Genomic DNA, 16,053 nt, shown 5'->3' with positions numbered 1-16,053 from the left:
TTTAGGTAATTTAATAATTAAACTAAACTCTCATTGGACCCCTTTGCCTCCTGGCCAATAGGAATCAGGCAAGCCATTGGGCTGCTGAATGCTCATTGGACCCCTTGGGAGACTGTCCAATAGTCTTCTAGAGGACTTAATTCTCATTGGTTCTTTTTTTTAAGTGTTTTTAAATTAATTAAACTAGATTTACTCTAGTTTAAATCTCATTGTTCCACCTCCAAGGCCATCCAATAGGAATTGGGCACACCTTGTGGGCATTTGGGCTAGGGAGCTGACATGTGTCACTAATTCCCTTTGTGTAAAGGGAGCCTGTGTGTGTGTGTGTGTGTGTGTGTGTGTGTGTGTGTGTGTGTGTGTGTGACTTTCTCTCTCATCCCCTACTCCCAAGGCTCGCCCCCTCCTATGTAGGGATTTGAAAAGACTTTTTGGTCACACACAAAGCATCTAATTTCCCTAGGGTTGACCTGTGGACACAACCTTTGAATTTTGGAACCTTAGCATTTTGGAAGTCTTAATGGGCTGAACCTTAGGGTCTTTTTAGCCCATTGTTGCACATGGCTCTGTTGCATATGGCCCCCCCTTTGGATCCCTATTTTCCCTCCTTTGGATCCCTATTGTGGCCGGTCTGCTAGCTTAACCAATATTCGAGCTTTTTCTCCCCTGGCACTTCCCCACATTAAATGATCAGTTTAATACGAGAAAATAATTTAGGAGAATTAGATATTGATTATTATGACATTACCTCTCTCTTGAAATCATAGTCGTCCTCGACTATGGTGTAGAGAAGATAAAGCATATTCATGAGTACTTTTCTTAGCGGGTAGAGGATCCCTATGTTACCCTACGACATCATTCCACAATGGATGACTAGTCCATTTGGTGCTTGAGAGCCTGAGGCTGTCGCAAGCATGTCTGCACATTAGTCCTATCAATCTTCCATAGTAGAGTAACAAGCTCTACTGGGTGTTTGGGAGACGTCGTCTCCGCAAACTTGATCTAAGCATGCATACTACTTCATTTTTGTGCACAATAAAGAAAAAGAGAGTCTTATAAGACAAAAAAACTTTGTTCATTTTGAACATTTTGTACATTTTCTTACTCTTGGGAAGCATTGTAAGCATTGACAAGGTTTAGTTTATCCTTTAATTGTATGCCTTGCATCCATCTAGCATCTTCAAAAGGATAATTCTTAAACTTAATAAGATATCGTCATATAGTCTTACCGCCTCTTAGTACCTTGTCTTCATGTCGGAGAATGGACTCGGGCTGCAGCACCTCCTCTTGGTCCTCGATCTCCAGTGGGTCTTCAATAGTTGGTTCTTGAGGTTGCTCTCCTTTGTAAGGCGTTAATAGGATCACATGGAAAGCATTGTGTATGAGCCAATGATTGGGCAACTTGAGTTGATAGGCCATCTCATTGATTGGCCTAAGAATATGGAAGGGATCATAGTACCTTTTTGCTAGTTTAGCATAGTACTTTTGGTGGCCCGTAGGATTCTTGCCCGTCGTGTGCCTTAATCGAGCCTTGGGAAACTTTAACAAGACCCAATCGTTTTCTTTAAAGGCTTGGGCTCTTCTGTGCTTCTTAGCAGCAGCCTTTTGCCTTTTCTGTGAGATAGAGATAGCATCCTTAATCTTTTGAAAAGATTCTTGTAGGTCTCGGCTATACTCATCTGCAGCGAAGATCTTCCCATGTACCTTAAGTAGCAAGGGACTTTTTGATCTCCCCTCAATTACCTCGAAAGGTGCTTTTCCCGTGGAAGTATGTACAGTGTTATTGTAAGCCATACTCCACTCAGGGTAAGTACTTCTCCCATTGGGATCTTTGATCTACTTCCGTTACATAGTCTTTTAGTAGATCGAGAATTGTTAGGTTAGCTATTTCACTTTGGCCATCCGTTTGTGGATGATAGGCCAAAGAGAAGTTTAGCCTTGTACCTAAATTCTCAAAGAGACCCTTCCAGAAATTACTGGTCATTCTAGGATCTCTATCCGACACTATGGACATTGGCAAGCCATGGTACTTGAAAATTTGTGAAATGAAGAGGGTTGCCATTTGATGGGCTTTGATAGTCTTTTTGACAAGTATAAAATGAGCTTGTTTACTGAACCTGTCTACTATCGTCCATATTCCCGTATTCCCATAGATAGACTTAGGCAATCCAAAGATAAAATCCATGGATATGCTCTCCCATGGTGAATTAGGGATTGGAAAGGGTTGAAGCAATCCAAGTTGCTTCCCTCTATCAAATTTTGTCTTTTGGCATACCACACATTTGGAAACATACTCTTGTATGTTCACTTTCATGGTAGGCCAATAGAAATATGTTTTAATTCCCTTTAAGGTAGACTGAATCCCCACCTCCATCAGGAGGTCCAATAGATTCCCCGGAAATCCATCCCAGACCCCCGAAATTAGGGGAATTGCTTTGCACTTTTCTCGCTTCGCCCCTTTTTGCTTCCCTTTCTTTCCTGACTTGGGAGGGGAGCGGCTCCTTGCCCTTTTTTCCTTTCCGTTCCCTCTTCTAACGCTAAGAGGCGGTTTTCGTTTTTTGGGCCTCTAAGCCGAGGAAGAGCCAAAATAAAGCCTTCATGCCTTCATTTGTAAACCCCCTATACCCCGCATAAGGTGGAGCATGAGATTCATACATTACTGTCTAACGTAGTGAGTTAGTAACACATAGTCTATTGCCATAGAGAAGATAACCACCTTTTAAAGTAAATGGTTCTTCTTTCTTCCCTAATGCAAGGGCTGAAATCACATCTCTAAAATCGGGATCAATAGCATACTCATCTATCATTGAAGATAGATCATTTTGTGTTGCTATGGAAACAGCATTCACTCTCGACCGTCTTGAGAATGCATCAACTACTTGATTATGCTTGCCAGCAATGTGAGCAATATGAAAATGAAATTGCGAAAGGAAATTTTCCCACCACATTTGTTTGTCGGAGAGCTTGGTCTGTGTCATGAAGTACTTAAGACTTTGGTGATCCGTTCGCAGAATGAAAGGAGTCCCCAATAAATAGTGCTTCCATGAGTCTAAGGCATGTAGAACTGCAAGGAGTTCCTTTTCATATATGCCTAGAGCTTGCTCAACAGGGTCGAGCCTTCGACTCTCATAGCCTATGGCGTGCCCTTCTTGGAGCAAAATAGCTCCAAGGCAATCACCACAAGCATCACATTGGACCTCAAATGGTTTTGAGAGATCCGGTAGTGTAAGCACAAGTTGAGAGATAAGCTTTTCGAAAGCATTGTTCTCCTTAGCAGACCATGTATACCTAACGCTTTTCTTTGTTAGGTCATGTAATGGTCCCGCAATTTGTGAGAACTTTTCTATGAAGCGTCTATAGTATGCACACATACCTATAAAGCTTCTTAGTTCATGAAGATTCCTTGGTTTAGGCCATCCTTTTATTACCTCTAACTTTGATGGATCCATTTGGATGCCATCTAGAGAGATAATGTGACCTAAATACTGAATCTCTTGCAAGAAAAATTCACTTTTCTTTCGATTAACATAAAGTTTATTCTCTCTTAAAACTTGAAATATAACCTGGAGGTGTTGCTTGTGTTCGTCTAATGAATTAGAGTAGATGATAATATCATCAAAGAACACTCCAGTGAAGGTTCGATGAGGCATGAACAGCTTCTCCATCAAGCTGTTGAATGTGGCTGGTGCATTGGTCAAGCCAAAAGGCATGACAATGTATTCGTAAAGACCAAATGTGGTGCGAAATGCGGTCTTTACAATGTCTTGATCAACTATCCTTATTTTATGATAGCCACTTTTTAGGTCAATCCTACTGAAGTAGGTCAATCCTTGTAGCTTATCAAATAGGTCTTCTACCCGTGGAACAGGAAACCTATTCTTGATAGTGATCCTATTTAGTGCTCTATAGTCGACACGCATACGATATGTGCCGTCTTTCTTTTGCACTAATAGCACAGGTGAGCAAAATGGAGATGAGCTAGGCCTAACCATTCCCTTCTCAACTAACTCATGCACTTGCCACATAATCTCCTCTTGTTGAGCTTGAGAAACTCTATAAGGAGGTTTGTTAGGCGGTGAACTTCCTGGAAGAAGTTCAATTGCATGGTCATCATTACCTCGTTTAGGAGGTAGCTCACAAGGGATGTCGTCAATAAAAACATCTTGAAACCCCTTGAGAAAATTGGATAACTCTAATTCCTTTTGGTTGCTTTTATTTTCTTTTGCTAAAGCATTAGGTTCATTTTGAGAATCTTTAACAAAAATGATGTACACGGAAATAGAGCTCTTTATTGACTTGTTGAAAGCTGGTGTATGTACAATGGGGATAGTGTTACCCATTTCCTTAGCATCTATATACATGTCTTTTTCCCTGAACTTAAAGGAGATTCTCCTTTCAGGAAATTTAACATCGCCAGCCAGGCGGTCAAACCATGGTGCCCCTAGGATTACATCCTCATGCTTGAGAGGAGAGATAAAGAAGTCCTCTTTGTCCACATAGCCTTGGACATGAAGCCTCAATTTCCCGATTAAGGGAGTGACTAAAGCTTCTTGCCCCTTGAAGGCACTTCCTACGGGTAGGACATCTCCCATCTCGTAAGCTTGTATGCCTAGCTTGGTGGACAACTCTATAGATATAAAATTGTGAGTAGAACCAGGGTCAAAGAGAATAAAAGCATCATGTTCTCTTACCTTTCCCCAAGCATGGCATAGAGGAGATCCTATGTGATGAGTTTGGTGAGTCTCCTCCTCTTGGATTTCAACCAAGGAAGCTCTAGAAGGATCTTGGTGGTTGTTCTTTTGGGGACAAGCGCGGTACACATGCCCTTGTTCACCACACTTGAAACACCGGTTATCCTTGCGATAACGCTCAAGCTCTTCAGGAGAGAGTTTGTTCTTACCTTTGTAAACTCCCTTCTCTTTAGCTTTGTTGGAGTTGCCCTTAGGAGACTTTTGGACATTGTCCTTCCCCTTAGGCTCATTGGAACCCTTGTTTTCTGGGGGCTTATTATTCCTTTTAGCCCCCGTTTGAAAATTGATTTGAGAGGCCACCATAGTATGGTGTATTACCGCCGATATGGTACGTGGCCTTTGGGAGTTGACATACTCCGCCATTTCTTCGGTTAAGCCCGCACAAAATTGTTGCTTTTGCTCTCCAAAATCCAACTTTTTGAAGACAGTGGCTTTGAGTTGTAGGTCCCAAAACTTGTCTACATATTTGTGGATGGATTCATAGAGAGAGAGCTTTAAGCTTCGCCATTCGGTGAGTACTTTGTCTTTGGCATCGGTGGCCAAAAACTGCTTCATAATGGAAGCTCTTAAAGCTTTCCATGTTCGTGGAGCTTCACCGTTGGCTCGTAGGCTAGACCACCATTGCCTGGCGGACTTTTGAAAGTGCATAGCTACATGGCGTAGCTTAGAGGACTCCGTGAAGCCCTCATCTCCAAACGCCGCATCGAATTGCTGGATAAAAGCCAAGACTTTGTCCGTAGCACCAAAGGTACCATCATAGGTAAGGAAAGAGATGCTCTTCCCTCCCTCTTTGAATTTCTTCAACTTGGACGACCTCTTCCATGCGGCATAGGATTTCCTACGGCCTCTTCTTTTTGATGGTTCAAAGGTTGCACCATCACTTTCTTCAGAAGGTGAAGAATTTGAAGAAGGTGGAGAAGAGGGTGACCTCTTTCTCGCCTTTTTCTTGTCTTGATCTTCGTTGTCTTCACCATCACTTTCATAAGAGGAAGAGGATGAAGAAGATGGAGAAGAGGGTGTCCTCTTTCTCGCATTTTTCTTCTCTTGCTTTTTAGCATCCCTCTTTGAATTATGGCGTGGAGAAGAGTGTGATGGTCTTCTCCGCTTTGGTGGTGATGGAGAGCGTTTAGCCCGCCGTCTTCGTGGAGCCATCTCCGTCGAGGTGGCGGGAGACTCACTTCTTTCTCGTTCCTTCAATGGAGGCTCTTGAGTTCTCCTTTGGGAAGGAGATGCATCATCAAGAAGTAAATTCTTGAGCCCTTCGTACGGATTCTCTTCTTCTTCCCGAATCGGAGAGAGACCTCTTTTGGGAGTCTCACAAGGAGGCTTCCTAGGTGTTCTCTCGTCATGGTGATGAGCTTGGAGAATCCCGTGAGCACGGAGCTTCCGTTGTACTTCGCTTTGGAGAGATGGATTGCCCATGGCTTGTTGAAGCCTAGAAACAACATAGTTAACAAGCATCGGAGCATCATTAGTAGCTTGCTCATTAGCAAAATCAAAGTTATCAACATTAATTTCACTCTCTTTACTATTGTCAGCCATTCTAACAACTTTTAGGTGTAAACTTTTTAGGTGTACTTTGGCACTTCAAGCCCTTGTTGCTACTCCTCTTTACCCCTTTAGAAAAAGCACTCAAGCTACTGTACTCGTGGCTCGAATACCATTAATTGCAAGGAATAGAAGAGAGGGTCTTTCGACACCAAAACAGCACCGGCTCCTGTCAAGCTTCTAATAGCTCAATAGTGGTTAAGCCGTATGCAAGCCCCGTAGGACTCCACTATTAAGACCATAGCTCTTGACGGTGATGCCCCGTTAACTGCACGAAGGCAAGCGCACTGCAAGGCTAAAAAATCCCTATTCTACTTACTCACAGGCAATTAATAATACCAACCATTTATAGCTAGCTTGAGGACCTCCCTTCTTGAGCAAGAAAAGAGAAACCTTGTGCTCTGGTATCAATGTAAAATTTAATGGTCTAAAAACTTATGTGTAGCGGAAATTAGCATGAACATAGTGGGCATTTCATTAGAATAGATTCCTAATGAGAATTACAAGACTGCTTGGGTGGAGAGAGCAATAAAAGCATAACACCTAGTTAGATAGCATCAAAAATACTTTCAAAAGAGAGAGAAATTAAGCTATTGACAACAGTTGAGGACCGGATTTGCATGGAGCCGGTCCCCCCTCCAAAAGGCTTTGTATTATGGTTTCTCCCATCAAGAGAGACATTGTACAATACAATTCTTTGTGTTCCTTCAAGACTAGCTAGTGCAATGAAGATGAAAGCTTCATGCACTAAGCAAAACACTTAGCAAACACAACTTTAATTATCCCCGTTCTCAAACCCAAGACCTCACACACCTTTGAAGATGGTGAGAGCTAGTAGGGTATGAGAGTAGATTGAGAGGAAGAAGGAGTATCTTACGAGAAAGATGTACATCTCCTCACATAATCACTCATATTAGCATAGTTTAGCTTAGTAATTAGCTTGGTAGAGGAGATGAGCATGCATTGAAGCTTGGCTCTTGGTTGGATATGCATCCACATGCCAAGAGTGTGTTGATGTAGGCTTCTATCTCACAAGCTTGGAGTAGGTGATGAGCTCTCCATTAAAGCTTGGGAAGAGATAGTCTTCTCTTTCTTCACACATGAGATTGTGTGAGTGTGTGTGTGATAATGCCTTGCAAAAATCAGCCCCCTCTCTCTCTTGGGCGAGCCCTCTTGCTATTTGCTCTTGCTATCTCCCCATTGGCCCTCCCCAAGTCAATCCAATGATTATTAAGCAGCATAAGTGATAGCCTATTGACATGTGTTCCCCTTTCCCCTTTTGTGAGAGCTTTAGGTAATTTAATAATTAAACTAAACTCTCATTGGACCCCTTTGCCTCCTGGCCAATAGAAATCAAGCAAGCCATTGGGCTGCTGAATGCTCATTGGACCCCTTGGGAGATTGTCCAATAGTCTTCTAGAGGACTTAATTCTCATTGGTTCTTTTATTAAGTGTTTTTAAATTAATTAAACTAGATTTACTCTAGTTTAAATCTCATTGTTCCACCTCCAAGGCCATCCAATAGGAATTGGTCACACCTTGTGGGCATTTGGGCTAGGGAGATGACATGTGTCCCTAATTCCCTTTTTGTAAAGGGAGCCTGTGTGTGAGTGTGTGACTTTCTCTCTCATCCCCTACTCCCAAGGCGCGCCCCCTCCTATGTAGGGATTTGAAAAGACTTTTTGGTCACACACAAAGAATCCAATTTCCCTAGGGTTTACCTTTGGACACAACCTTTGAATTTTGGAACCTTAGCATTTTGGAAGTCTTAATGGGCTGAACCTTAGGGTCTTTTTAGCCCATTGTTGCACATGGATCTTTTACACATGGGCCCCCCTTTGGATCCCTATTTTCCCTCCTTTGGATCCCTACTGTGGCCGGTCTGCTAGCTTAACCAATATTCTAGCTTTTTCTCCCCTGGCACTTTCCCACATTAAATGATCAGTTTAATATGAGAAAATCATTTAGGAGAATTAGATATTGATTATTATGACATGTTCCTTCAGTAACTTGTTCGTGCAATGAAGATGGAAGCTTCAAGCACCAAGCGTACACTTGAAAAACACAACATCAATTCCCTCATGGTCTCAGACCCAAGACCTCACACACCCTCGAAGATGGTGAGAGCTAGCAGGGTATGAGACTAGATCTAGAGGAAGAAGAATTATTCTTACGATAAAGAAGTATTTCTCCTCACATAATCACTCTTAAAAGATTAGCATAGCTTAGTCATCAGCATGTTAGAGGAGGTGAGCATGCATTGGAGCTTGGCTCTTGGTTGGATTTGCATCACAAAGCCAAGAGTCGTTGGTGTAGGCCTCCCTTCTCACAAGCTTGGAGTAGATGATAAGCTTTCCATTAAAGCTTGAGAAGGAGATATTATTTTTTACTTCACACATGAGTTTGTATGAGTGTGTGTGCAATTAGATAGAGTAAAAAGAAACCTTCTCTCATCTTGGTCGACCACTCTTGCTAATTGCTCATGTGCATCCCATTGGTCCCTGTAAAGCTTAGCCAATCATAAATTAGAAGCATAATTGCTAGCCTTGTGACATGTGTCCCCGTTTTCCCTTTTGTGAGAGCTTTAGTTATTTAGATAATTCAATTAAACTCTCATTGGACCTCTTAGTCTTCTGGCCAATAGGAATCATGCAAGCCATTTGGCTGTTGAATGCTCATTGGACCCCTTGGTAGACTGTCCAATAGTCTTCTAGAGAGCTTAATTTTTATTCGTTCTTTTATCAAGTGTTTTTTAAATAAATTATGTCAAATAGTCTTCTAGAGCTTAATTTCTATTCGTTCTTTTATCAAGTGTTTTTAAAATAAATTAAACTAAATTTACTCTAGCCTAATTCTCATTGGTCCACCTCTATGGCCATCCAATAGGATTTGAATGCACTTTGGGGGCAACTGGGCTAGGAACCTGACATGTCTCCACTATGCCCTTTGTGTAAAGGGAAGCCGAGAGAGAGAGAGAGAGAGAGAGAGAGAGAGAGAGAGAGAGAGAGAGAGAGAGAGAGAGAGAGAGAGAGAGAGAGAGAGAGAGAGAGAGAGTGTTCTCTTACCTCTTCTCTCTCGTCCCCTACCTTTAGGGCTCGCCCCCTCCCATCTAGGGATATGTGAAGACTTTATGGTCTCACAAAAGCATCCAATTCTGTTAAGCTTGACCATTTGGACTTTACCTTTGAATTGTGGAACCTTGGCATTTTGGAAGTCTTAATGGGCTAAACCCTAAGGTCTTTGAAGCACCATTCATGCACATTTCTCTTTTAGGGATGGCCCCCCTTTGGATCCCTACTCTGACCAGCCTGCTAGCCTTACCAATATTCTAGCTTTTTCTCCCCTGGTACTTCCCCATATTAAATGATCAATTTAACATGAAAAAATCATTTAGGAGAATTAGATTTTAGTTATTATGACACGAACAGACCACCAAAGTCTCAAGTACTTCATGACACAAACCCAACTTTCCGACAAACAAATGAGGTGGGCAAATTTTCTTTCACAATTTTATTTTCATATTGCTCACGTTGTTGGTAAGCACATTCAAGTGGCCGATGCACTTTCACAATGACCAAAAGTTAATGCGGTTTCTATAGCAACTCATAATAATCTATCTTCTATGATAGATGAGTATGCTATTGACCCTGACTTTAAGAATAAATGTCAGCCCTTGATTTGGGGAAGAAAGAGGAACCATTCACCTTGCAGGATGGTTATCTTTTCCATGGCTATAGGCTATGTGTTACCCACTCCCTTCATGAGAAAGTCATCTATGAATCCCATGCTCCTCCCTATGCGGGACATAGAGGCATTCAACCTGCTCTTCGAGGAGTAGAGACGTACTTCTATTGGCCTACCATGAAAGTGTACATACAAGAGTATGTTTCAAAATGTTTGATATGCCAAAAGACTAAGTATGATAGAGAAAAGAAACCTAGATTCCTCCAACCATTTCCAATCCCTAAGTCACCGTGGGAGAGTATATCCATGGATTTTATCTTTGGATTATCCAAGTCTATCCATGGGAGTACGAGAATATGGACAATAATCGACAGGTTTTACAAGCAAGCACACTTTATTCCTATCAAAAAGACACACCAAATGGAAACCCTCTTTATATCTCAGATTTTCAAACACCATCGATAACCAACATCCATCGTGTCAGATAGAGATCGTAGAATGACCAGTGATTTCTAGAATACACTCTTTGAAAATCTAGGTACAAGATTGAACTTCTCTTTGGCCTATCATCCACAAACGGACGGCCAAAGTGAGATAGCCGATCTTACGATACTCGATCTACTAAAGACTTATGTTACAGAAGTAGATCAACGATCACAATGGGAGAAGTACTTACCCCTTGTAGAGTATGCATACAATAATATTATCCATATGACTACAATAAAAGCACCTTTTGAGATCATAGAGGGAAGACCTAAAAGTCCCTTGCTACTTAAAGTACATGGAACGATCTTCACTGCTTGCTGATGAGTATAGCCGTGACCTACAAGACTTTTTTCAAAAGATTAAGAAGGCTATATACATCTCTCAACAAAGGGAAAAAGCTGATGCTAACAAGCACAGAAGCGCCTTAATGTTCAAAGAAAATAAATGGGTCTTACTTAAGTTTCTCAAGGCTCGATTGAGGCAAATGATGAGCAAAAATCATACGGGCCATCAAAAGTATTATGCTAAATTAGCAAAAAGATACTATGGCCCTTTTCAAATCTTGAAGCCAATCTATGACATGTCTCATCAACTCATGTTGCCCAACCATTGGCTCATACACAATGCTTGTCATGTGAGCCTACTTAAGCCCTACAAAGGAGATCCACCAGGAGAACCAATTATTGAAGACCCTCCAATAATCAAAGACCAAGAAGAGGTACTACAACCTGAAGCTATCCTTTGGCATGAAGACAAGGTACTACGGCATGGTAAGATTATGCGACGGTATCTTATTAAGTTTAAAAATAATCCTTTTGAAGATCCTAGATGGATGCAAGAAATACAATTTAAGAATAGTATGAACCTTGTCAATGCTTACAATGTTGCACTAGAGTAAGCAAATGAAAATGCTTTCTAAATGAAGAATTTTTTTTTCTTATAAGACTAATCCTCTTTTGTGCATAAATTTAAGTAGTATGCATGCTTAGAATCATGTTTGTGATGGCGACGACACTCAAACACCAAGTAGAATTTGTCACTCTACTTTGGAAGTATGATATGTACGAAAGAGTAGACATGCTTGCGGCATCTACGTCTCCCAAGTACCAAATGGACTAGTCATCCATTCTCAAATGATTTCGTACGGTGAAAAGGGACACTCTACGTGCTAAGAAATGTAGTCTAATGACTAAGACTTTATCTCTTCTACCTCATAGTCGAGGACGACTATGATTTCAAGAGAGAGGTAATGTCATAAAATCTAATATCTAACCAATCCAAATGATTTTCTCATGTTAAACTGATCATTTAATGTGGGAGAAAAAATAAGAAAAAGGGTTAGAATATAGACATGTGCTTATGGATTTGTCTCAGCACGGGGCCAAGGTTAAAGGGGTCCAAATGAGAGATGGTCTGTTAAACAGCAATTCTACCTAATGGATCTTAAAGACCTTAGGGTTATCTTTATTAAAGACCTCCAAAAGTTAGTGTTAAAAAGTCCTTTGACATTAGGTAAGCTAGTAGGACTGACCTTGAGGTGGGAATCATACCCAAGTATGAAGTGCTTGTTGTGCTTGCTAACTAAGGTGTTTAAAGTGTTTGTGGGAACCTTTCCCAAGCTTGAGGTGCTTCTCATGTTTAAACGAATGAGGTTCTTGAAGTGTTCAATTCAAACATAAACTCTCAAGAGGCATAAACAGATTCCATGCTTAAATGACTAGGTGCTTGAAGTGTTCACTTCAAACATGATATCTTAAGAAGCACAAAAGACACATGTCAAGATCCTCCACTTGTGGCCCTCATGATGTGCTTAAATCCTATTGGATAGGCTCTAAGGGGGTCCAATGAGAATTTAGATGCATAAAATTAAATAATTAAGTTCTCTCTCAAAGAGAAAAAAGAGGACACATGTCCAAATGATATAATTAAATAATAGAGAGAGAGAGAGAGAGGTGGATCAAGCATGAGAGGGGGTATACTCTCCCCCCCCCCCCCCCCCACACACACACACACAAAGTTCAAGAGATCCATCACCTTCTCCAAGCTTTGTTGAGAATTTGAGAGCCTACACCAACACTCTTGGCTATGGAATGCAAATCCAACCAAGAGCTATGCTTCAGTGCTTAAGCTTTCCATCTTCTTCATTTTTATTACTATGCTATTATGGTATGCTAAGCAAGAAGAGTGATGATAAGTGAGGAACTATTTCTTTCTCCTATGGATAATTCTTCTTCCTCTTCCCTATCCTCATTCCCCGCTAGCTCTCTCCACCTTCAAAGGTGTTTGAGGCCTTAGGACTGAGGCTTAGGATAGTTAATGCTTTTTGCAATGTTTATGTTATGCTCGTGATGCATGAAGCTTTCCATCTTCATTGCATCACCTAGGTCACAAGGAACACAAAGATTGTATTGTATCAAGTCTCTCTTGATGGGAGAATATATAACACAAACGTCTTTTGGAGGGGAGACCGGCTCCAAGTAAATCCAGTCCTCAACTATTGTCATGTTCTCTAATACTCTCTCTCTCTTGCAAAAGTATTGTTCATGCCAAGTTAATTAAGTACTATGTTTATGTTGCTACCATCAATTAAGTTCACCCTCTATGTTCTCAAAGTAATCGCACACAAATGCTCACTCTAATTATCTTAATTTCGCTATTCTCAAAGTTCATAGGCCATTTCTATTACATTCATCATCATCACGAGGTTTAACTTTCCTAGGTCGACTTTTTGTCCCATTTGCTTCGGCATGATAATTTAAATTTTAAGAAATTAAATGAAAGAAAATATGATAAGAAAAGAGAAAAATCAAGATAGAAAAAGAAATTTAAAATACACATAAATTACAAATGTGCTTGCGTGAAAGGGAATGGTAAAGGAAACCGTTAGGATTGCCCATCAACATAGGACCACTAGGTTGGTGTTGCCGCATCGGCTAGATTTGGCAAGGTAAGGCTATTAAGATCAAAAATACATTGGCGAAAGCACATTGGACTTAACGGCTTTATCTATCACAGTGTAAAGCCGATAGATTGTATCATTTGCGATAGCACAGACTGCAATAAATATCAGCAATCCTGCAATCATCTCATTCGACTGATAGGGTTGGTGACTACTTTTAAAGCTACTTGAGGCTAAAATGAGCTAACGTTGTGGATTAGCTATCTCCTTTCTTCCGAGTCGTAGTTTCTTTAGAATATAACTAGCCAGAGGAATAGGGAATTTACTTGCACTCTTACTTTCGTCACTTTTGTTTGTACCCCTTTTGATGCTATCCCTTGCTAAAGCCCACGGCTGCCACAGTAAGGGCAACTAAAAGGCTCAAAAACTCTTTTTGGCATGCATTTATACTCGTCAATTCAAGGCCACATTTTGGTTTTATTTGTTTTGCAAAGTAGATGTGGATATTTGATCCTATTCGCTTGCCATTGTATGCTATTGGAAGGTTCAACGTCTTTGGTCATAACTGGCCAAGTGGGATACTTGACCTCTTAACATTGATTGTCGATTTTTGACTCTAATGATGAATCATTGAAGCCACTCTCCAGAAGCGGAGCTACCGTATCAGTTATTGTGGAATACTCATGGAAAAACTGGAATTACTTTATCCATCTTTCAAAAGAAATTTTATCTAACCTATGGGTAGTTTGCATGCCAAAAACACACTTGCTAAGCTATCTATATTCAAATCCAAGACCGAAGCACGAGAGATTCTTATTGAGAGAGAATAAGTTTACCATCCATTACCACACACACAAACTACCTTTAGTTTGGTTAGAGAACTAGAACTCGGCACTGACAATTGAACGAGTTGTTTATCGCTTCATTTAGCGGTAGGAGTTTGAGTCGTGAGTAACTTGGTGTAACATGGAGCTCGAATTCTTGCATTCTATTTAGTTTTTTTTTTTTTGCGGAACAGAAATCGACATCAAGGAATGAAAACAAGGCAAATAGAGAATTAAAAAAATAAGGCTTAAGGAATTCCCAATCTGTTTTATCCTCAGGGAAGCTCGAGCTTGCGCCAGTCAACCGTACTTCACTAGTATAGGCTTGGACTTAATGCTGGTCTTTGGAACCTTAAGATATATAATGTAAGTAAGGTATAATTTCAAGGGGTTGTTACGAAATTACTTGGTTTGGAGGTATGAAGCTTCCTGACTAAAAGAATATATGTTACTATTCTTAAAGGAGGGTAATCATATTGGGGGTTTCTACATTTTGTTAGGCTTGCTAAACAAGGCAACCTACACTCATGTACGCTTGAACTGCTCGCTAGCTACTCCCTCAGTAGCTCTACTAGTGCAAGAAGATATACCCTGCACTCCACTATTTTGACTCAGAGATCATAACATTGATTAACTGCTAGTCAGGTCAAGTAGTAGCAGTAGACAAATCAAACCTCAAGAATCTCGTAGAGATGGTCATCAGGCAATTGGGCATGCTAGAGCTCATCATGCATTGGGCACATCTCTTCATCATCTCACCACCACATACACCATCGATGTGGTTGGATCAGGTGCATCTACAACTTGCTACTCTCATTTCCTCCTCGTCCACGACTTGATGCTCTCAATTTCTCTGCCATTTAAGCAATAAGTTGGTAAGGGGAAAGGGAGGGCAGCTCGAGGGCGCTACATTGTGAAATCCAGAGGAGAGAGGAAGTGCGCGCCCACAGCTCAAGGGCACTGCGAAGCCGACACACCAGCTACTATCTCTGCAAGACACCTCTTGATTGTCGCTAGCTACACACTCGATCTCTGATAACTTCAATATTGTTGCCCATGACTTTCCCCAAAGAGAAGCAGGCCACTAACACACACACACACACACACACACTAACACACACACGTAGTAAATCCAAAATCTGTGATTAGGCAAAGACCTCTTTTGTAGAGCAAGAACGAAGGAAGGCAGCATATTCAAAGGCTTGTGATTCAGGCAGAGTGGACGTGGAGGGAGTTCATCGAAGATGGAGGAGCACGTATGGATGGAGGAGGTGAGCCCGCAGGTTGATAGGTCAACCTGCAAATCAAGTTATACGCCCACAGCTCGAGATGGCAAGAGAAGTGGCCTCCCCTCCCACACTCTCGTCTCCCGCTCACACTGAATTAGTGTCCTTTGGAGTCCCACCGCTAGAATTCTGCAACTTGAATATGGTCAAGTTCACTGTTCAAGGCCAACCAAGGTCACCAACCTCTCGATATGGGAGAGCTTGTGTAGACCGTTGAGCTCCGAGTTGGGCTTTGCATGTGCACTACCAGAGGTGCTAGCCGGAGAGGAGGTGGCAAGGCAATAGCAACCCATCAAGCATAGCTTTGAGAGAGAGAGAGAGAGAGAGAGAGAGAGTGTGCAATGCCGAGCTGGCAAGGGGGAAGGGAGGGCCTGTTTCTTGCATCCATTGTGGCTGGAAGCATTTGTAGACACGTAGATACAAGGTCTGCCTCTTTTATATAGTATATAGATATAGATGTCACAAACCAATGTCACATTGATGGCACTTGGAACATCAAAGTATTTGCTTGAATTCAAAAATCTCTCTTACATTGTCAGAGATTTTTAAAGTACTTTACAAGTTATACAGCATATAGT

The sequence above is a fragment of the Adiantum capillus-veneris genome, chromosome 22, assembly GCF_014529385.1.
Source record: "Adiantum capillus-veneris isolate H3 chromosome 22, ASM1452938v2, whole genome shotgun sequence".
NCBI classification, from domain to species: domain Eukaryota; kingdom Viridiplantae; phylum Streptophyta; class Polypodiopsida; order Polypodiales; family Pteridaceae; genus Adiantum; species Adiantum capillus-veneris.
This window is presented reverse-complemented; position numbering follows the sequence as displayed.